The sequence below is a fragment of the Alexandromys fortis genome, unplaced genomic scaffold, assembly GCF_014885135.2.
Source record: "Alexandromys fortis isolate MF-2015 unplaced genomic scaffold, M_Fortis_MF-2015_v1.1 scaffold_36, whole genome shotgun sequence".
In the NCBI taxonomy this organism is placed as follows: Eukaryota; Metazoa; Chordata; class Mammalia; order Rodentia; family Cricetidae; genus Alexandromys; species Alexandromys fortis.
In genome coordinates this window covers 2,150,110-2,172,131 of record NW_026067915.1, presented here as the reverse complement: position 1 = coordinate 2,172,131, position 22,022 = coordinate 2,150,110, and the positions used below count along the sequence as shown (strand labels likewise).

General features: G+C 37.1%; 1 protein-coding gene and 1 pseudogene across 3 annotated transcripts in view; one reads left to right on the top strand and one right to left on the bottom strand.

Annotated features, from left to right (window-relative positions):
* Positions 1-22,022, top strand: part of Ppp2r3a (protein phosphatase 2 regulatory subunit B''alpha) — a 140,710-nt gene that overhangs the window by 18,461 nt on the left and 100,227 nt on the right. The window contains exon 1 of one of the 3 annotated variants that reach the window (XM_050139377.1): positions 7,646-7,730. The exons of the other annotated variants lie outside the window; for them this stretch is intronic. The gene's annotated coding sequence lies outside the window, so the exon portion shown is untranslated. Of the gene's footprint in view, positions 1-7,645; positions 7,731-22,022 lie in introns of those variants that run through there. 3 annotated transcript variants of the gene reach the window in all.
* On the bottom strand, positions 11,956-12,093 carry LOC126500060 (uncharacterized; annotated as a pseudogene).

Genomic DNA, 22,022 nt, shown 5'->3' with positions numbered 1-22,022 from the left:
CCTTTATAATAGACAGGAAGAACTTACTTTTCCAAGTCTAGCTTATTTTATTTGCCATTTCATTTCCATTAATTTTCCTTAAAAAGATATGATTTTGCTCATCTTTCTAGCTGTATAAATGAATGCCTCGTTGTGTCAATTGAGATGGCCATGTGCTTTTATATATTATTCTCTTTATGTGGTATTATATTCATTAATCTGTATATGTTGAACCTCTTTTTGCCTCTGGAATAAAACCAGTTTGATCATGATGAATGATCTTTTTAATGAGTTGTTGAATTTGATTTTTGAATATTGTGTCTATGTTCATCAAGGAAAATTAACTAAAGCTTCCCTTTTAGGATTCATAGGATGAGTTTTGGATGGTCACCCTGTGTTTTATGGAACAATTTGAAGCTCATTAGTGGTCTTTGAAGATCTGGTAAAACTAAACAGTGAATCTGTCTAGACTTAAGCTAAGAAAATATTTTTATACAACTGTGCAGTGTGTCTATAAGTTGAGTCTCATTATGAAAATCAAAAGTTCAAAAGGTAAATATGCTATAGAAGCTAAGGATAATTTTTTAATCATTTTTTAAATATAACTTTACTGTAGTCTAAGTATAGTCCTTATAAAGCCTGCAGTCATGCCCTGAGGCTTCACATTCACTGACAGTTCTCTCACGACCACTGAGAGAAACTCTAGTCCTGTAAATTCCATGTGTGATAAGTGCCTCAGAGAATATATCTTTTTTGTTTGGATGTACATGTACTCACCATTATGTTATATGTTACTTTTCTTACTGCTGTGACCAAATACTTGACAAGAAGCAACTTAAAAGAAGAATTTATTTGGGCTTACAGTTTGTGATGATGTAGTCCATCATAGCAGGATGGATTACTATGAAAGGAAGGCATGATGGAAGTTTTTACCATCGGGAAGCAGGGAGACATGAATGCTAGTACTCAGCTGGTTTTCTCCTCTTTATTTAGTTCGTAACCCCAGCCTATGGAATAGTGCCACCTACATTCAGGGTGAGTCTTAACCTTTCTGGAAACACCCTGATAGGCATCCCTAGAGGTATGTGTATCAGGAGGAGCAGGCTGCTTGTTGTCCTGGTCACCCGGCTATCTTAAACCCGAAATAATCACACAGAAACTGTATTCATTTAAACACTGCCTGGCCCATTAGCTCTAACTTCTTATTGGCTAATTCTCACATTTTAATTTAACCCATTTCTATTAATCTGTCTATCACCACATGACGGTGGCTTACTGGCAAGATTCTAACCAGCATCCATCTCTGGCAGGAGATTCATGGCGTCTGCCACTCTGCCCTTCTTCCCAGAATTCAGTTCTGTCTACTCCGCCTACCTAAGTTCTGTCCTGTCAACTAGGCCAAGGCAGTTTCTTTATTCATTAGCCAATGAAAGCAACACACAAACAGAAGGAACTCCTACACCAGATATGTTTCCATGTGATTCTAAGTTCCATCAAGTTGACAGCAAAGATTAGCTATCATATATTCTAACTCCCAGCAATATTCAATACAGAAACAAAGTCTATAGGCTTATAGCCTTGGAGCCAGACTATATCATATAACCTGAATATGTAGGTAAATCTACCATATAAATTTATACTAAGACATCTTTCTAGCCTCACTGGAAAGTTAAAAAAAAAAGCCAGGTATGGTGGTGCATATCTTTAATCCCAGTACGCAGAAGGCAGAGACAGGCAGACTGAGCTGGCCTGTACGTTTGAGGCCAGCCAGTCTATGTAGTGCGATCCTGTCTTAAAAACCAAAGCATCAGGCTGGAGAGATAACTCAGATTAAGAGAACTGGCTGCTCTTTCAGAAGTCCTGGGTTCAATTCCCAGCAATGACATGGTGGCTCACAGCCATCTGTAATGAGATCTGGTGCCATCTTCTGACATGCAGGCTTGCATGCAGGCAGAACTGTATATATAATAAATACATAAATCTTATTTAAAAAATAAATAAAGTCAAAACAACAAGAACAATAAAGATGTGACTTCAGATGTAAATATTAAATTTTACTCTTAGATGGCTGATTAGGGTGTGACCATGAGGAAAGGAGGCTCAGATAGGAAAGAGAGCAGGATCAGTGTTACTATGTAGAAATAGTCAAGAAATGAAGAGGCCAGGATATCGGGTGACTTTTCTTTTTGGATGTTGAAATCAATAAGAATTATGACAGAAATAGTATTGGAGTGACAGTGAGCCAGAAGCTAAAATTACCAAGGAATTAAAAGAGTGACCTTGTAGAGCCATAAATGGCTACGGTAGGAAAGGTAGTAGGGTAATGGAGCCTGATGATATGTGACTCAGAGCAGGGGATTTTTGTACAGGACAAGGGGAGAGTATCCTGTAATTAGCAGTATGGAATAAGAATGGCACTTGCCAGTCCTCCCTTACATTTGAGGAGTGTGGAAAGAAAAGAGTCCTCCTCTAAAAGGGCTAAAAAGCTGCATCCTTATGGGGGTGTCCAGGAAGGTGGAGGGCATTGAAAGTTTCTGAGATGTGGTCAAGGATATGAAGATTTTGGTGCTAGCTGCCTATGAGTTCCATAGGCTCAGAAGAAGGATTAGAGTTTCAGGAGATATGAAAAGTACGTTTAGAATCCATGTTCACTCATTACCACCTCTCCTTTGTATGGAATGCATTCTCATTTGTATTCTGTACTTTCTCATTTTAGGTATCTTTGAGTTCAGCTGCCCTGCGTGGCTTAAATCATAGGGCCAATTAAATCCAGTTCTTTGCCTGGTCCATGCCTATAAAACCGTGTGTGTGTGTGTGTGTGTGGTGTGTGTGTGTGCCTGTACCATATATATATCATACTTTAAATCTATATTATGACCTTAAGTTGACCTTTAATGTTGCCTGGCAATCATTTCCTTCATCACTTGCTGTTGGTTTCACTTCCTCCAGGGTGACTGTTTATATCTTCACTCACTTATGGTCACTGTCTCCTTCCCACTTTTTACTTTGAATAGAAGTCTTTGTTTTTATTCCACTGAGTCAGAAAAGGCCTTTTCAGATCATAGCTACCATTACCCACTTGTAGTTCCATCCATGTACTCTGCCTTTTCTCCTGTTACCGTGAAAGAACTAGTAGTTGGTCAGCAGCTTCCTCTTCTTCTGAGTCTTTCCCTTCTGCATGAAAATACCCATTTTTCTCTCCCAGCTTAAAAATCAATACTTCTTACATTCACTTTCCCTTCTAAGTTTTGCTTTATTTTATATAAATGTCACAGAAAACATTTGAAGCAATTTTCTATATTTTAATGGTAATTTTTTCTTTTTTTCTCTCTCTTTTTTTTAAACTTATACCACCATATTTCTGTCCCCATAATTCCATAATTACCACTTAACAGCACTGATGTCTATCTACCTCTGCCATTTCTCAGAACTTATCTAATGTTCACACGAGTTCACTGGTTTCTCTTTAAAAGACCGTCTTCGTTTGCCTTTTAGGATACTCATCAGTAATTTAGAAGGATGTAAGAGTTTGCCTGATTTGTGTGTGGGTGCTTTCATTCTTGCTAAACATTTAAGTTAACCTACCATGGATTCATGAATATTAGAAGATATGAGATGTCTGAATCAGATAGGAACTAGGTTTATTACAATTTCTCTCTGCCTAGCCACTGCTCAGTCTCTTCTGCTGATTCTTCTTTCCCAAATTTTGTGGTTTTTTTTTTTAAAGAGACAGGGTCTCACTGTATAGTGCTGGTTGGTCTGGAATTCACTATACGTAGATCAAATTGGCCTTGAGCTCACAGAGATCCACCTGCCAGATCTCCAGCCCATAGTCCTCCCTTAATCTACAGTCTCAGTTCTGTTTGGAGTTGGACACCCTTACTTAATATCTAATAGGCATCCTAAAACGGACATCCAGCATGAAACCCTTACCTTATATGTCACCACCATACCTCCTCCCACCAACAAATCTGTCCTTTCTGATGTTTTCCTAGCTTAATTAACATCTGTTCACATCTTCTAGTTGTTCAAGCAAAACAAAACATAGCATTTGAATTTTTTATTTTATCTGTATTAATATTTTTCCTGCATGTATATCTGTGTACCACATGCATACCTGATATACAGAGGTCATAGAATGTTGGATCCTCTAGAACTGGAATTATAAACAATTATAAGCTTCCTTGTGGGTGCTGGAAATTTGAACACAGGTCCTCAGAAAAATCAGCCAGTGTGCTCTTAACTGCTGAGTCGCCTCTCCAGCCCTCAAAGCACATTTAAAAAAAGAAAGAAAGAAAAAAAAACCTAAAGATTTATTCTTGACCTCCTTTCCCACAAAACCTGCACATCTGTCTCATTGCCTCAACTATCAAAATACATCTAGAGTCTTGGTCTTCCTTTCACCCTTTGTCTTCTGCTACCTGGTCCAGACCAACATCATTCTTGCCTAGATTGTTCAAGAAACCCCTTTCTGGTCTCCTTTTTTTTCTTTTACTGTTGTTCTTTGTCATTTGTTGTCATCATGATACCCAGATTGTCTTATTTAAAAAGTGAGTGAAATCGTGTTCTTTCCCAGCACAGAGCTCTTCAGAAGCTTCCATCTCAGGGAGGAGTCATTCTCTGAATACACTGCTCTATTACTCTTGTTAAAATAGTCACAACATGCACTTGGCTTATAAATCCTTTTCATCTGATGTTCTTTCTGCTTCCTACCTCTTTAGCCTGCCCCTGACACACACACAACAGTTTTGTGATTCTGGGCTCACTGAAGAGAACTAGGCTGTGTTTTGTTCAGTCTTTATTGTATCTGTGTCCTTATAGTACTAGTTTCTTTCCTTAGGTTCTGTATTTACCATCACTGGACGTTAGATCTAAAAGACAAAGTATTTTTATAAGAAAATTCCATAGAAGATACTATAATCAACGTATTACACTGTATGGGCCAGTACTTGTTGCCTGATTATCATTCTGTTAGTAAATGCCAAAATTAATTATGTTAAGTGGTAACTTTCAGATCTCTCTGTTATGAATACGTTTTCCAATTTTGATTAACAAATGAACCAAAGGGTAAATGTGTTAGCACTTTAACACATTTTTCAAGTGAAACATTTTTCTGAAGCTCTCCTGTTTACAAAGGTCAAAGCAGGAACTCTGATGAACACAGTTCATAACCACAGAGCCCCCCAAATTCTCGAGGAAGCAGAGCCCCCAAGAAGGACACATATGGTTTTTAGTTACCTAGTCACTTAAGAAGGACTCATTGAACTTGTGTTACGTGAGTCTGTCCAGTACTTCCTTGGTAAGTAGTGACTGTGAGTGATCATTGAAACTTGTTTTTCCTGAAAGTCTATCCCTGATTTTTGTTGTCTAAGTTCTTTCTCTGACATTCTGTATATTCTGTCGATGAAAGTATTTTTTATTGTTTCTTTTTGTAAGTTCTTCCTCATCTATAATACAAGATTTGGACATTATTGTGTATATCTAAAAGATTAAGATCTCCTGAGCTTCCATATTTTAATTCTTTTCTCCTTCAGAATATTTTGAAAGCCACCACAGCAGAAGTTAGTTTGATTGTTTCCTGCTGCTTTCTTCCTTTATTAAAATTATCTTTCTATCTACCTATTTATTTATTGTGTGTACGAACACGCATATGGGTGGGTACAATCAGGCATGTGTGATCAGGACAACTCCCTGAAGAGTTCTTCTGTCATCTTGTGTGACCTAGAGCTCAAACTCAAGATGTCAGGTCTACATGCAAGCACCTTTACTGCCAGGCTTCTGCCAGTTCTTCATCTTATCCTACAGCCTATAGCATCCCTTAGCAGAGAATTTAATAAATTTAGCATGGCATATCCATATAATGTGTATTAACTATATGTGTAATATACTGGAGTTTCTATTGTGATAAAACTCCATAAACAAAAGCAACTTGGAAGGAAAGGGTTTATTTCAGCTTATAACTCTCAAGTTGCTTTACATCTCTAAGAGAGGGAGGAGCTCGAGGCAGGAGCTGGAGCAGAGGCCCATAGAGGAGTATTACTTTACTTACTGGCTTGCTCCCATGACTTGCTAAGCCTCCTTTCTTACACAACTCAGAACCACCTGTCTAGAGTAGGTCTGCCCACAGTGAGCTGGGCCCTACCACATGAGTCACCCAGACAGTACCCCTCAGACTTGTCTGCAGGCCAATTTTATGAATTTTCTCAGTTAAAGTCCCTCCTCCCAGATAAGTCTAGGTTTGTGTCAAACCAACAAACAAAAAAACACATACGACCTTTGATCTAGTCTGCTCCAGGAATAGGCATGGCAGTCCCCATTTGGGGATGGCTTCCTTGAACTACAGGTTAGGCATTCTTTTCTTCCAGATCCCACTGTGATAGGTGTGAGACAGTTCCATGGAGTCTGTAGTTGTGCATCTTGATAAGTATTTGATCTGTAGCTTGTCACTTTAGAGCATAGTCATTCCTCTGAACTATTCAAATACCGTCAATTCTTGTATAATGTCCAAGGCAACTGCTTTTACTATTTTACAATGTGGAATAATGATTTTTTAAAATAATAGTGATTCTCTGTGGTGTGATTGGAGTTCAATCCAGGGTCTCACACATGCCAAGCAAATACTCTACCACTGAGTTAGCTGTATCCCTAACTTTAATGTTTCTGTGTTTAAAATTGTAACAGTTTAACTCCAATTTTTCTTTAAAAATATGTGTATGGATATGCACTAGACATACACACAAACTACATACATATATATTAAAATTAAAATACAATTACATTATTTTCCCTCCTACTCCTTCAGATAGATAGATAGATAGATAGATAGATAGATAGATAGATAGATAGATAGATAGATAGTCTGTGTGCATGCCTCTATATTACCCACAAGGACCAGAAGAGGGCATCAGATCACCTGGAATTGCAGTTAAAGATAACAATTGTGAGCCACTATATAGATGCTGGAAATTGAACCCAGGTCCACTGGAAGAGCAACCAGTGCTCTTAACCACAGAGTTATATCTTTCTAACCCCTCAAATTTTCTTTTTGGAACAATTAGCTTTACAAATGGCATGCAATAAAAATGAATCACCAGTTCATTATGATTCCACATCAAAAAATATCTGATAAACAGTTTTTCCTAATTCAAACTGAAAAAATAAAATTCTGCTTTTCTCTTATTCTCTGGACCCCAGAGCCATCTTATACATTGTTTTCCCGAAAGAGGTGAAATCTCGATGAAGGAAATGGCTTGACCAGGTTGTCAGCTTGAGTTGGTATAGAAGCAGAAACTGGGCAAGGAGCCCTAGTACTACTCACTTGGTGATTTTTATTCAGCCACACTCCTTTTCCAGTTTAATGCAGATAAGAGGGGTTATTTGCAATTTTTAAAATTAAAATCTAATTATGTTATTTCCCCTCCTTCTATTCTATCAAGTACTCCCATATCCTGTCCTTACTTCCTCTCAAGTTCATGGCCTCTTTCTCTTGAGAGAGGAAAGGAAAAAGGGAGGGAGGAAGAGAGAGAGAAAGGGAGGGAGGGAAGGAGAGAGAGAGAAAATGCATAACAGCCTTCTAAGTTGGTTTAGTGTTTCTTATATGTATACATATATGTTTTCAGGACTGACCACTTGGTATTGGATAACCAATTCAAGGTTCATCCTTGGGGCAGACTAATTCTTCTCTCAGCAATCATCAATTGCCTGTGGTTCTTTGTCTAGAGGTGTGGCCCTGCAAGAACTCCTCCTTCCAGGTTAGCATGCCTACTGGTGATAAGTGTAAGTTTTTGGTGGCATATACCTTTAATCCCAGCACCAGGGAGTTTGAGGCCAGCCTGGTCTACAAAACATGTTCCAGGACAGCCAGGGCTACATGAAAAGACCCTGTCTCAAAACAACAACAAAAAGATAATAAATAGAACAGGAGAAAGTTTTTAAGTACTTCCTACCTCATGTATGCTCAAGTTAGGTCATCTGTTAAAATATTCTTATAATATTCTTTATATTTCTTTCATTGAAACATTATTTCTAAAGTCAAAATATTCTTTTATACTTCCATATACATTTCCTTAGAACATAAGAAAATCTCATGCAAATATTTTTCTTTTTCTATTTATTTTCTCAACTATTTAGAACTGAGTACAATGAATACCAGGTTCCTATTCCTGTTTCACCAAGTAGGTCTATGGTACCTATTTTGTATTCTTCCAAACTGTCCTCTTGGAAGCAGTTTCCATACTGAGTCATCAACCAAAATTCCCTTTATTTTCCAGGCAAAGCAATGGTTTTATTATTTTGAAATGACTCATTACTTCTGAGTCATCATACCTTCTGGATTTTAAAGGGTTTTAAAGGAAACTTTCTACAGTTCTCTTCAGATCCTTCAGATGACCTCTTTGAGTGACTTGTAAATTCAACCAATTCCAATGTTAACAATTATGTTGCTCATTTTTTTCTTGAACCCTTTCACTGACCGAGATAAACAATGGAATTTCTTTACCTCATATTCCAGATGTTTCCTGAAGTGGAACAATATGTGTAATGCCTTTCTCTATTTTTCCATCATAATGTTTATGGCTCTTAAGGTTTTATTAACATCCCGTCTTTCTCTATGAAATAAAGCAGAAACATCCATAAAAGTTAAGTTTAGCTCTGTGTTCATTGGCACACACAATCTTTGTGATTAAACATATTGCAAGAATAAATAGTCTCTATTCTTTAATTTTGTAACATAGTTGGCTAGTTCTTTACCTTTCCTTTGATAATTCATTCTTTCATCCATCTTGTTTTTTGTTTCATCTTTAATGACAAAATTTCTCCGTGGAAACAGCCCTGGCTGTCCTGGAACTCACTCCATCGACTGTAGGCCACAAACTCAGAGATCCGCATGCCTCTGCCTCCTGAGTGCTATAGGATTAAGGCGTGAACAACCACTGCTAGCTCTTTCTCCTTTCTTTAGTCCCTCTCCCTGCATTCAGTGTCCCAGCATTCGTTAGAGTTTTTCTCGTCCTGTGTATACGCAATTTCATCTACTTTTGAGGCTTTAAAACTTTTATCCAGTAATTTCTCCAAAATCTTTATTTTCAACTCCTATCTTTTTGTTGCATCATGAATATCTCCTGAATATATTATCGAAACAACCCACACCTGAAGCTGAATCCATTCTCCCTGCATCATTGACCTCAACTAGCCATAACACATAAGCAGGCCCGATCTCATCTTCATACTATTCTAAAATCCCATTTTAGTTGCTAGAATTTGTTACAAATGCTATTTGGATATTTCTTATTTAAAGTAACAATTCTAAATTTTTTTGTGACAATTTTTCTGTCTGTGCCTACTCTTTAGAGTCAATCACTATTAACTTTTTCTTTATTATTGTAATTTATCTTCATGTTTCTAAGTACATCCCTTCTTCTAATTCACTTAAGTATTTAGTCTGAACCTTGGCTCTCACCATTTTGCCACATTAACAAAATAAGAATAAGGCTATATGTTCACAATGAATACAAAAAATATATTTGACAAGTTTAGTTATACATAAGAAATTTTAAGCAATATACATGGTTACTTGTTTTTATTTTCATCAAAGGTACCAACATAACTCAATGAGGACAAAATACTCTTTTCTTTTTATGGTACTGGAATATGACTTGCTAGACTTGTGTACTCACCAGGCATTGTATGCAGCTACACACCTAGACCCAGGGGTCAGTCTTTTGAACAAATGATATTTGCTGATTTTTAAACTCAACCTTATTAAAAATTAATTATATAAAAGTTCATTCAAAATGTGTCACTTATCTGAACACAAAAGCTAAAACTATAAAACTACAACAAAAAGCTCAAAGAAGGGGCTACAGAAATGGTTCAGCAGTTAGAGCACTTGCTTCTCTTGCAGAAAACCTGGGTTCAGTTCCCAACACCCACATGGCAGCTCATAACCAGCTGTAATTCCAGATCTAGAGGATCTTATGCCCTTTTCTAGCCACTGCTAGTACTGCATACATATACCTGCAAGCAAACTACTTGCACACATAGAATAAAATAGTTTTTTTAAAGCTACAAGAAAGACTTTTATGAACATAGGAGTAGTAAATAACCTTAAGATACAGAGCGATAAACTGTTAAAGAAAAATAGAATAATTGGATTGATAAAAATTAGTGATATACCATATTCTCACCTGTAGGATCACTGCTAAACTTCTCAGTGTAGTCTAAGAATCCCTACCAGTAATTAATATGATCCTAACAACAAAATCTTTCTCATCACTACTTTATTAAAATATATTTATATTCAAGCCTCACTGTTGCAGATTACAATGAAATAGTCCCACACTATTTTATTGTTCCAACAGCACCTTACTTTTTAAACCTTATCTTTTTTGTGAAAATGTATACAATCTTCTTCTTTCTGCTTTGAGGTTTTCTTATCTTTGCTTATTTGCTTAAAGTTGGGAAGCAGTTTTATTTTTGTTGGATTTTAAAAGAAATCTGTGAGATTCAGCAAGATAGCTCAGTGGCTAAGGTTACATACGCCATAAACCTGACAATCTGAGTTCACTCTCCAGAACTTCTGTAAAGACGAAAGGAGAGAATCGACTCTGTAAATTGATCTGACTGCCCAGACAGCACACCCACACATCACATACACAGAGGACAACTTGTAGGAGTTAGTTGTCTGTCTTTCCACCGTATAAGTCCCAAGGATTGAATTCAGGCCCTTGGATTTAGTGGCAAACACCTTTACCTGATAAGCCACCTTGCAAGCCTTAGGTTTGTTTTTAGAGCAGTGTCATGTAATCCAGGCTAGTCTCAACTTTACTGTGTAGTAAAGGCTAGTCTTGAACTCCTGAACTCCTGCTTCTACTTCCCAAGTATTAAAATTGCAGACATGAACCACTATGCCCAACTTCTCCTTGTTCCATTACTTTTCTGTCTTTTTCTTTCTGACCTCAAAACTCTGGGTTCCTCTGTTTAACCCAAAATTGTGAATGGTCCCTGTGTCCTCAGACCAGAGCTGTCCTCAGTTACATACTTACCCCCAGTAACTTCTCAGAGCTGTATCTCCACCCACAATCTTTCTGTTGACTGTGTTCACATTTTATTCAGTCATCACCTTTAGGTGTTCAGTAGGTACCTCCCCATATACCACAGTGACAGTGAAACCAATTTTTATCTTTTCTACTCCCGCCCTGTGTTAGAGCTCATGTTCTTCCTGTTATCTGCTGTGCTTCTCTCCCCTTGCCTCTTTCACAGTGAATTCCTAAGAGTCATTATCATGACTTATTCAGCACCATTCAGCACCGTTCTCCTAATGCCTGGTATCAAAAAGAAAGTGTTTTATGAATAAATTAGAGCAATAACATTTATTAAGCATTTCCTTTGTCCTAGGTGTTATAGCCTAACATATGTAAGATACCCTAATTATAATCCCTAGCACTGAAAAGATGGGAAATCACATGAATTTGTTATAATAAATGAATAGGTAAACAAAAAGTAGTATGATACTAACTCAGCAGTAATAAGGGATATCTGTCATATATGGTAATATGAGATATTGAGAGAAATTGATCTACATAGTTGTCCAGTTGTTTCTTACACTATGATCCAAATAGTAAATTGCTGAGTTAAAATATGTATGTGTGTACACATGTACTTTTTTTTAAGGTTTTAAGATTAATAGGGCCAAGATCTTTTTCAGAAAAATGACCAAATTATACTTCTGCTATTAGAGTAAGATAGATACCTTGCTTTCCTGGAAAGATACATTCCGTATGTTGATTTGATAGATAAAAATATAGACATGTTAACCTGCACTTCCTTGATGACTGGTGAGCCTCAACATCCCTTCATTTACTTCTGAGAAATTCTGTTATTGTTCATTAGTAAAGAATCATGTTTTTCCTAGAAATAGTTGAATAATAGTTTAGGAAAGTATTCCAATAACACAGCATCGCACATGTTTTTAACAGTGAAGAATGGTACCTGTGCATGTCAGAATCTAATACCAATTGAATAATGGTAGTTTTATCAGTAAACAAGAAGGTGATCTTCTGTGACTAGGAAAGTAAAAAATTTTTTAAAATTACAAAATTGTAGCTTTGGAAAACAGATCTTCATTTGTTAAGGATTTCTGGTTGAGGTGTGTGGCTTTAGAAAGTAGTATGAGATGCTTCTGGGCAGGTGGGATAGCACAATTATGTATCTTGAATGTATTGGTAGATACACAAGAAACTCCAAAAGGAGTGGCTGTATAGAAAACTGATAAAATCTAAATAGAGTTTCATAGTTCATAGTACTAGTATCACTTTCCTGGTTTTGACCATTGAACTGTAGTGATATAGTGAAGTGCAGTTAATTGTAGTTAAACATTTCTCTCCCACCTGCCTGTTCCCAAGTAACTCATTCAGAGGCCTACTAGTATAAATGCTGGGCCAATAGCTCAGGCTTGTTACTAGCTAACTCTTAAATTAACCCATATTTCTTATCTATGTTTTACCACATGGCTCATGGTTTATTACCTCCTTTTTCCTATGCCCTGCTTCCTCGGCAGCTGGCTAGTCTCTCCTCTAGACTCTGCCCTTCTCTAAGTTTAGCTTTAAGTTTAGCTTTCCTGCTTGACCTAATTCTGCCTTGCCAAAGCAGCTTCTTGATTAACCAATGAGGGGCATATATATTCATAGTATACAGAAGGGTTATCCTACAGCATTTTTCTCTTTCTATCTAATCAAAAAGGAAGTTTTCAACTTTAATATAGTAAAATTACACATAGTAAAACATTTATCAAGTAAGAATTACAGTTACAATATCTACTCTATTTGTATTTAACAAAATTAAAGAAAATATTTAATTATCTAGCCTATCTTGGTAAGTTTAAAGTTTTATATCTAATTTACCTTTTTATCATAACTAAAAAAACTATAATTTTAACTAGTCTTCAACTCCATCAAAGAACCAAGAAGGAAATAATATTACCTGAATAAGCAGGAAGTGAAAGCAAGTGCCTTCCCAAGATGCAAGAAATGACAGAAACAGCTGGCTGCCTGGACAGTCACCCAAGGTTCCTCTATAACATTGGGACATCCATCTTTGGCCTACAGGCCTAGTATATCTGACAGACTTTCCTGTGAAGCAGGGAATTTTGAAGAACTGTCCTACCTTGTCTTGGCAAAGCTCTGTTGTAGCATGAATTCTAATTGGTCTATTTAATAAAAACTTGAAGCCAGATAGGAGGGTAGAAACTTAAAGATCAGAGAGACAAGGTGCAAGCCACAGCCAGCTCTTACCTTGCTAACTCCTCAGCTGAAAACAGCACTCGTGTCTCTTCCTGCCTTATATTCCTTTCTCCACCCAGCCATATCACTTCCTGTCTGTCTGAACAGATATTCAGACTACTTTGGTAACTAGTGCTAGCTCTGCCCTCTGATCTTCAGGCAAGTTTTATTTGTTAGAACAGAAACAAATTATCACCACACTGGGCAATCGCCTTTCTTATGTCCTGCTGGTCCTGTTTGGACAGTTAACTGCCAGCAATTGAGGCAAGGACAGTTTCTTTGCCCACATAGCTAGCTTTTGCTATAAAGAGAACAAACTCCATATGGAGTTTCTTTGATGCTCTTCATCTTCTCCAGAGTATATTGTCACTGCCAGGAGCAGACATGTCTCATTGTCATGAAAAATATAAGTTATGGGAACATATTAAATGGCATATTCTGTAGGTCTTTGAAGTGTTTGAAGAATATCTATCTATTCGAAATATATCTCTGTATCTAGAAAATCTAAGTAACATGACTGTAAGTTTGACTATTACAGATGACTAACTATATTTTTGTAAATTTGTATTTTTAATTATACCTTATATTTTTAATTGGGCTATATAAGCCCAGTACCTTAAGAAAGAGTGTATACACACACACACACACACACACACACACACATACACACAATATTGTTGGAGGAAGGGTCACTTGTTCTTCCCAACCAGCCAGCTGCTTAGCCCTGAAATAATCACACAGAAACTGTATTAATTAAAACACTGCTTGGCCCATTAGCTCTAGCTTCTTATTGGATAACTCTTACATCTTAATTTAACCCATTTCTAATAATCTGTATATCACCATGAGGTCATGGCCTACCAGCAAAGATTCACCATGTCTATCTCTAGCTGCTCTATGGCGTCTCTCTCACTCCACTCTTCTTTCTCCCAGCATTCAGTCCAGTCCTCCTTGCCTATCTAAGCTCTGCCCTATCAGCAGGCCAAGGTAGTTTCTTTATTCATTAATGGTAATCATTGCACACAGAGGGGAATCCCACATCACCTCCCCTTTTCTGTTGAAATAATAAAAGAAGGTTTTAACTTTAACAGAGTAAAATTACATATAACAAACAGGTATCAAGCAAGAATTATAGTTACAATATTTATATCTACTTTATCTTTTATCATAACTAAGAAAAACCATAACTATAAATCCTTCAACTCTATGGAGTCTTATATTATGATATAAGACTCCAGAAAAATATATTACTTAAGTTAACAGGAAATGCATTGTAAGCAACTTCCAAAATTCTAGAATTGGCAGAGACATCTCACTGCCTGGACAGTCACCCAGAGTTCTTCTGTACCATTGGAGCATCCATCTTCAGCCTACAGGCCCATAGTATCCAGCCGACTTTTCCATGAAGCAGGAAATTTCAAAGATAGTTTCACCTGTGCTGGCAGTTTGACTGTCACATTTTTCTGTGTTCTGCAGAATGTGTGCCAGACTCTTTCATGTAGCAGGAACCCTGAAGGACTATCTCACCTTTAAGCAAGTTCAGCAGTCATTTCTCTGTGGGTCCTACATATCCAGTTAAGCAGTCCAGGCAATAGCAGTTTCTTGCCCAAATGGCTAATCAACTTCATTAGGAGCCTCTTCGATGCCCATCTTCCTTTTGAAGTTATTGGTGCTGACAGGAGCAGATGTGTCTCATTGTCATGAAAAGTCCTAACTTCTTAAAACATTTAAATGCCATATTCTCAAGGTCTCTGAAAGATTTGAAGAATACTTAACTGAAATATGTCTCTATATATCTAGAAAACATAACTAACATGACTACAAGCTTGGCTATTATAGATGACTCTCTATTTACCTATATTTTTAAATTATACATTACATTTTAAAATGAGTTACACAATCACAATACCTTAATCAAGATCAGAAATACATACATATAACAAAATTCACCTTAAATTTGTATCAATAAACCAAGATCCATACCAATGCAAATTTATACATATCTATATCATATCCCCCTTCAAATGTAAACAAATATTTATAGACAATATTTGGGAATATGGGCATAGTTCTTTCCTCCCAACTGCTTCCTGCTATATTGGGCGAAGTAATTTTTTGAGGGCATTTTGCGGGTGTTTATGGCGACCTTTCAGTAGCTCTTGTTCCATGAAACCACACCAGCATGGAAACAGTCCACAGGTTCTCATCCTCTGTGGAAACAAAAGAAGAACCTCTTAGACCCAAATTTGAAAGTCATGATACCTTTATATTATACATACTGGTTTAGCTTAGCAGCCCATACAATGAAATGTCTCACTGTACTTAGCTCAGTCACAGTCAAAAATTCAAAGATAACAGAATAATATACATAATTCAGACTCTTTGTGAATTTTCCATTTCTACATGGCTCATTTTTCTTTACTCTTTTTAATCTATGACTGTCTGTACTCTGTCTCTTTAAAGCTTTTTTTAAAAATGATTTACTTCTTTTGCAACCCTCTATACTCTTTTTCTTCTCTCTCTCAAGCCTACATACATTTATCCAACACTGTGATCCATTTAGAGTTCTTTTATGTCTGAATATGTCATTATTGTGTTATCTGTAATTCTTTACTGTCCTGAAGACCTTTTAAAATGATAAGCATCTTGGTTGCAGCTGCTCTGGATGCTGGCTCCACCTCCCTCCACTTTTGAAATGGTGGAAGTACCATTACAGCCAGCTCTGGTAGGAGCCACACTCAGCACTTTAACTCTGAGAGTGAGCGTGTAGCACATAAACCCTTTTTATCTGAATAATAGCTAAATCTACCCTGCAGTACACTGTGCAGCCTGGAAATATCTCTGTGTATGGTGGCGGGAATCCGCTATGCTCCACTACCTGTGCAAACCTAGTAGATCTGATTCTACTGCCTGCCCAGACAGGGAGCACCAAGCCACAGGCATGGTCTCAGCTACTTTCCTCCCAACCCCAAGTGGGCACACAAACACTCGGGCCCACAAGTGCCATTCATATGCTCCCTAGCCAGAGTTCGTGCTGGCAGCATGGCCCAGGAAGCTGCATGGCTTTTTTCCTGCTGCAGCTGAATCAGGAAAGGAGCAATGCCTCTGCCTGCTTCTAGCAAACAGAGCCCAGCCAAGAAAATGCTGCTACCAAACCATGCTTACCTCTGTTCTTTTGTGTCCAGGATTCCCCTTCAAGCCCTCCTAGGTTCTATGTGGATTTTAGCTAGCCACGTTGGCACAAATCTGTTGACAAAGTTAACCTTAAATTTATGTCAGTAAACTAAAATCCATACCAATGTAAAAGATTTTGAGATTAACAGTTGTTGGGTTTTTTTTTTTTTGGATTAAAGTAGATTCAATAACCCTTTTTCCATTGTAATAATCTACCTTTTTATCATTTCTATATGATATCGCCATTTCTTCTTTAGAAAGAGACTGACTATGACCGATAACAATTTATAAGTAAAACCCCCTTAAGTGAAAATAAACATTTATAAACAGTATTTTGGGAATTTGGGCATAATTCTCTAGACTACTTCCTGTTGGTTAGGGCTGCTAGTAATCTTATGGGACTCTGAGAAAATTTAGAATTATGGTCAAGTCCTAACTGGGGTATTTTGTAAATTTAGAATTATGGTCAAGTCCTAACTGGGGTATTTTGTGTGTGCTGGCCCATCTCTACCAGCAGCTTCGAAGCTATTGTGAATGTCTATTGTAAGGAGAGAGGGCCTACTTGTTTGTCCCAGTCGCCCAGCTAGCTTACACCCAAAATAATCACCTAGAAACTGTATTAATTAAAACACTGGTTGGCCCATTAGCTCTCACTTCTTATTGGCTCTTACATCTCAGTTTAACCCATTTCTATTAATCTGTGTATCGCCACATGGCAGTAGCTTACCAGGTAAAATTCACAACATCTGTCTCCAGCAGATCCATGGCATCTCTCTCCTACTCCGCCTTTCTTCCTCCCAGCATTCAGTTCTTTATTCTCTGCCTACCTAAATTCTGCCCTATCAACTCGGCCAAGACAGTTTCTTTATTCATTAACCAATGAAAGCAACATACAAACAAAAGGAACTCCTACAGCAGATGTCAGAACACCTGGGCCATCATTCCCTTGAATGAATCCACAGCCTTTTATTTTCTAAGAAAATAAAAGCACAACCTCTTTTCCAAAGTAACATATCTTTTGACTTCCACTTTGAAGTCAAGACATTTTCAAAATATACAGATTGCTTTAATTCAGCAGCATCTATAACCAAATGTTTCCTAGCAGTTATTGTTCCTTTCTCAACAGTCAAAAAACTTTAAAGACAACACAATACCTTACAGTCTCCAGACTCTCTGTGTATTTTCTATCCTTACATGGCTTCTTTCTTTTATATTACTTTACTCCCCTTTTAAGGACTTTTTTTATTATTTTAAAACTGTATTTTTAAATCTAAGACTGTATATACTTTTTCTCTTCTGTCTCAAGCCTATGCATCTTTTCAAATACATTATGCCCCTTTAGAGGCTCTTTTTGTCTGAATCTATCCTTATTGTGTACCAGTAGCCTTTTCTGTCTGCATTAGCAAAAAAATACTACTGTGTAACTTTAATCATGATGTGTTGGTGGCTGGATCCTCCCCCTTGGTTCCCTAAGAAGCTAATCTCATGTTAGAGGTACATGTACTGCCAGCTTTGGAAGCCATGTTTACTGCCCCAACTCTGGGAAGTTTCTGGGTCAATCTGCCACTAAGTAGCATGTCACCTGCTGCTCATAAACACCATATAAGTGTTTGATAGTAAGGCCTCTCAAAAGAACTGCCTGTTTTTGCTTTTAGCACTGAGAAAGGATGCAACTCTTAAAGGAGCTGCACCTTTGCTCACTACCAGCAAATAGAGCCCACCTGAGAAAATTTAGCTACCAAGAAGCCATGCTTGACTCTATTCTTGTGTGTCTAGAATCTCATTTTAAGTTTTTGTCAGGTTTTACATGGAAATTCTGGCCCCACATTGGAACACCATATGTAGTTGGACATTTTTCTCCCTCCTACCTGTTCCCAAATAACGACATAGAGGCTTAATATTACTTATAAACTCTTGGACTATAGCTCAGGCTTATTACTAGCTGACTCTTACACTTATATTAACCCATATTTCTTATCTATGCTTCACCGCGTGGCTCATGGCTTATTACCTCATTTTTTTTATACATTCTGCTTCCTCAGCAGCTGGCTGACTTCTCCTCTAGACTCTGTCCTTTTCCTCTCTGTTTGGCTTTCCTGACTGGCTTTATTCTGCCTTGCTATAGGCCAAGGCAGCTTCTTTATTAGCCAAAAAGAAGAATACATATTCACAGTGTGCAGAACGTTATCACACAGCAATTATTACTGGAGAGCCCTGGGCAGAGGAATTCACAGGCACTCCATGTACTATTTTTTTCAACTCCTATATGTCCAAAATATTTCACAATTAAAAAAAATAATTTAAATACAATTCAGTTCTTTTGTTACCTTTAGGGGACGAGTCTCAACAAAAATACCTCTTGCCAGGGTAGAGGCATGGGGATTTAGGAAATATTAGTAAAGAATATGAAGACACGAATGAAAATAATAAAACAGAGAAACATATAGAATAATATTGGGACGGAGTTTCAGTGAGGAATTCAGCCATGTTTAATTTCCAATTTTTTTAAAATATCCCTGGCCTCAAAAGGTAGGAGTAAGACCAAAAAAAACTGCATTAACATGATACAAGGAAATGAACAGACCTGTTGAAGGTCACTGGCTACATCCATAGTTAAACATTGTATTGCTTAGAACAAAACAAGTTAGGCTCTCACCCTAGGCCAAAACATTCTATAAGCAAACCACTCCCTGAGTGGAATCCAGTGTTATCTCCTTAAGAGAACTGGAACTTAGATGGATCTGTAGACTTTTGTTTGAGGTAGAAACGTATCTACTTCTCTATTCCTGAAATACAAGGTCTGGCTATTAGCCACACCTGTTGACAATAACCTTGAGAGAGCAGAACTCTCTGTTCTAAATCTAGGTGGGAACTTTGTTTGAGGTAGAAATAATCTTGAAGGACTAGAGGTAAGTTCCAACTCTCTGACCTTTGGTCATATGGAAATAGGCTCACATTTTTGAGCCTCTACAGTTTACCCTAACCACATTTGAAGTATCTCCATGTGGCAAACTATAGGCATATCAGATAGTGTTAACTATTTCTATCAACTTGTTAAGTTTTATTGAATAGCATATATTTTTTTATTTATTTCAAATTCTAGTATAACAAATTCCTCCAAGCTGCTTTATTAACCAGTTGTTTGGTTACAATTCAGGCCTAAGGAAAATATTTTGTCTATTTCCTGAAATTTCTCAAAAAAAATACTTGGGTGTTTTTGTTGTTGTTATTGTTAGTTTAAGAACTAATCTGACATGTGTTTTAATAAATATTAGGCATTTAAACTTTCTAGTACTCATTTTTATTAATACAGGTTCATTAATTTTATTAGAAAATAGTCCTGATATATCCCATATAGTTATATTATGGCTTCTCAGCATTATTAATTTACTTCCCCTTGTATCCTTATTCAACATTTTTTAAAAGTCATAGATTTATAGCTGGGTTATTTACTTTGAGTAGGACAACTGTATAAGTTTGAGGCTAACTTGGGCTACATAGTACCAGGCCAGTCAGGGCTATATAGAAAGACCTTGTCTCAGTGCCCTTCAAAACAATTTTAGGTTTCTACAAAGGTATATCCATTCTTAATGCTTGACATTATTTATTTTTTAATTTTGTTTTTATTTATGTGCATTGTGTGTCTGTGTAAGTATATGCCATGTGTCTACAAGTGCCCTCAAAGGTCAATAGATGGCATCATATTCCCTGGAACTGGAGACAGCTCACAGCTGTCTGATATGGTTGCAGGGAACTGAACTCAGGTTTTCTGGAAGGACAGCAAGTGCTCTTAACAATTGAGTCATCTATCTTGGCCCAACTTGATGCTATTTCTATGCTCTGTGTTTGGGTTGTTTGAGTTGTATGTCTTTTGAAAACGTTATCCCTTCCATTGCTGTGTTTAACTTTTGTTCCATGATAATTTTATGGTTGGGCTACTTTGTAGTTTTCCTTAGTTACGGGACACCTGTTACCTCTGTTAGTGTGAAGCTTCTTTCTATACCAGCTCCACCCCATCTGAATACATCTAGTTTTATATACGCCACTGGGAATGGTGAAGACAAACAAGCATGAGGCAATGGTTGTTCAAACTCCATTCACGTAGCAACTAAATTAAAACACAGGGGCAGGGTATGATGGCAAACTCCTATAATCCCAGCACTTGAGAACTGAGGTCAGAGAACTGTTGCAAGTTGGAAAGTAGCCAAGGCTACGTAGTGAGACTCATTCAGATCCATCGGAAGAAAACCTTGAAGAGAAAGGTGATAGACTTTTAAAATTAACATCTTCCAGGTGGAAATCCAAAAGTTATGATGAAAGCAGTGTTTCTTCCAAATCATAAATTTGCTATATTTGTATTCAAATCATAGGAAAATTTATCTTGAAGTTGACAGTTCAGCAGTTTATCTAGAATAAAATTAAAGAATATTTAGAAGATAAAGAATAAGAAATTAGGGATGTGAGTTGTATCTCCACTTTAATATTAATTATAATGTTATAGTACTGGTACAAAAACAGTGATCTTATATCCAAAGAACCAGTAGTTAATAATGTAACCACTATGAAATTTCAAAGCAGGAAAAATTTCTTTGAGGACATGGTAATAAATGTCTGTAATCCCAGCACCCAGGAGGCAAAGACTTGGGAGTTTGAGGCCAGCATATACTACATAGTAAGACCCTGTCTCGGAACAATTATTCTTTTACATCATTTCTGTAGTCACTAAGTTTCTAATATCTAAGTAAGTAAAGGGTAATAATAGCTTGCCCAAAATAAATGAATAAGTACAATAATTGTATAGGATTAAAGAAATAAAATATGAGCACATTTTTGTTTTTAAATGGGTAAAGATTTTTATTATTGAAATTCTGATAGTACCGGACATAATGGAACATGCCTTTAATGTCAACACTAAGAAGGCAGAGCAGGTATATTTCTGGGAGTTCAGTACCAGCCTGGTCTACACATCATGTTCCATGTTAACCATGGCTACATAGTGACACCCTGTCTTAAAACAAACAATCACCAATGATCCAGTGAAATTTATATTCTCCTTCACTGCTATATTTATCTTTCCTATCATTGCCTTAATGCACTGTTCTTGATTCATCCATATTACACATTCTGTGGTTCAGCAAATCGTGTTGGCTATACCTTTGAAATAGATACATCTAAACATCTGTTGCACTGTTACTATCTTGGTCCTAGATTCCCAGCATTCCTGCCTGGCCACTTGTGATCCTGTTTATTTTCGTTTCTTTCCTTGTCTTCTATGTGCCTGAAAACAACATCTAAAATCATCAGTTTAAAATGTAACTCTAATTGCGTCATTTCTCCATTCACTATTTATCAGTTGTGCCCTGTGCTCTCAGAGTTAAACAATTCCATTAGAGAGAGCTATAGGTCATGCATGATTAGGCTCCACCTGTCCTTTCAGACCTTACCTCATACTAGTCCTACTTTCTCTTCTTCGGCCACATTAATCTCCGTATTCTTGTAGTAAACCAAATATGATACCACCTCAGGACCTTTGCACTTAAGATTTAACTGCCATATGATTTACCTGGTAATACCTTTTTGGCCTGCTTCCTCTCC